Source organism: Odontomachus brunneus, unplaced genomic scaffold, assembly GCF_010583005.1.
Source record: "Odontomachus brunneus isolate Ranch 3 - 2012 unplaced genomic scaffold, Obru_v1 Obru_scaffold_220, whole genome shotgun sequence".
NCBI lineage: Eukaryota > Metazoa > Arthropoda > Insecta > Hymenoptera > Formicidae > Odontomachus > Odontomachus brunneus.
Window position 1 is genome coordinate 181621 of NW_022639670.1, and position 1874 is coordinate 183494.

A 1874-nucleotide genomic window follows, 5' to 3' on the forward strand; every position below is an offset into this window, starting at 1 on the left:
ACGATATTATTTCTTTCGGATTCGATATAGTGAAATGATACATTACGATAGAAAACAATTAAATTCTCTGCAAATTCATTCATTTTCTATCGCTTTCTCTTTTTCATTTATTATTATCATAGAAATTTATTACAGTTTGAATTTTAGCTATTTTTGTTGTCTTATGAAGTGACGTCGTAATCGTAATTGCAAATGTGTGGGTCTCAAGTGATTATTTTATTTTATTTACGAGTTTACGCTAAATGAAAAGATACATGATCGATTTAATATTGATTGCACACGTAATATGCGTCCATTCTGATTGATGCAGTCAATACGAAAATCTTTATAATATTTCACCTACAAAAATCTTTTCTTTCTCGCCAATTAATTTTAAATTCAGATTACATGTTTGCAGTGCGGATCGCGGACATCACAAGCGCAGATTGATATAACACTATAAGAAAATATAAGGTGTAGTAAAAAGAAATCCATTATTTTTGCATGAAATTGAAGGCTTTATTTAGCATAGTTAGAATGATCCGATTTAGGTCAAATATGCACCGTTATGTTCGATAACGTGTTGCCATTTTGAAGGTAATTCCATTATGCCTCTCTCATAGAAACCCTTGTCCCTATTGGCAAAAAACTGGGACAGTCGATTTTCACAAGCTTCTCTTGAGGCGAATTTTTCACCAGCAAAACCATTCGCCATAGACAGGAACAGGTGCCAGGTCCGGACTATAAGGTGGATGCATAAGAACCTCCCAACCAAGCTCCCAGAGCTTCTGGCGAGTCACTATCGATGTGTGTGGCCTGGCGTTGTCCTGATGGAACACAATTCCTCTCCTATTGGCCAAAGCTAGCCGCTTCTAGGCGATTGATTCCTTCAGACGGTCCAACTGTTGACAGTACAGGTCCGAATTAAGAGTTTGGCCGTAGTGGAGCAGCTCATAGTGGGTGATTCCCTGCCAATCCCACCAAACACACAACAAAGCCTTCCTGACCGTCAATCCTGGCTTGGCCACCATTTGCGCCGGCTCATCGCGTTTCGACCACGACCGTTTTCGCTTGACGTTGTCGTAAGTGACCCACTTTTTATCACCAGTCACCATCCGCTGCAGAAATGGGTCGATTTTGTTGCGATTCAACAGCGATGCGCAGATGGAAATTTGGTCCATGAGGTTTTTTTTTGCGTTAACTCGTATGGCACCCATACATCGAGCTTCCCTTTGTATCCAGCCTTATTCAAGTGGTTCCAAACGGTTTTTTGTGCATTGTTTAGCTCCTGGGCAATCGAAACAGTGCTTACATGACGGTCGGACTCGACGATTTTCATTATTTTATCGACATTTTCGACAATTGGCCTTCCAGAGCGTGGTGCATCTTTGACATCAAAATTACCGGAACGGAATCGACGAAACCAAAATTGCGCGTGATTGGCTGTTATAGTATCAGGACCATAAACACTATTCACATTTTCAGCCGCCTGGCTTGCGTTTTCGCCTTTATCGAAGAAAAACTGTAAAATATGGTGTATTTTCTTTTTGCTGGTGTCCATCTTTGACGCGCGCTCAAACAATACTGAGTCAAATAATCACAAAACTATCTGAGAAGCTTTTTTAGTACGAAATCTTATCTTTCTAACGCCATCTAGCGTAAACCGATCACACTTATACAACGCGAGATACACATTACTAAAGCCCTCTATTGGAAAAATAATCGATTTCTTTTTACTATACCTTATATATTTGAAATTGTAATTACTTCATATGTACATCTAATCGTCGATCATAATTCTTCTCCTCTAGTCTAACGTAAATTCTTGAACATGTTGCTTATTGCAGCCTATATATATATATATATATATATATATATATATATATATATATATA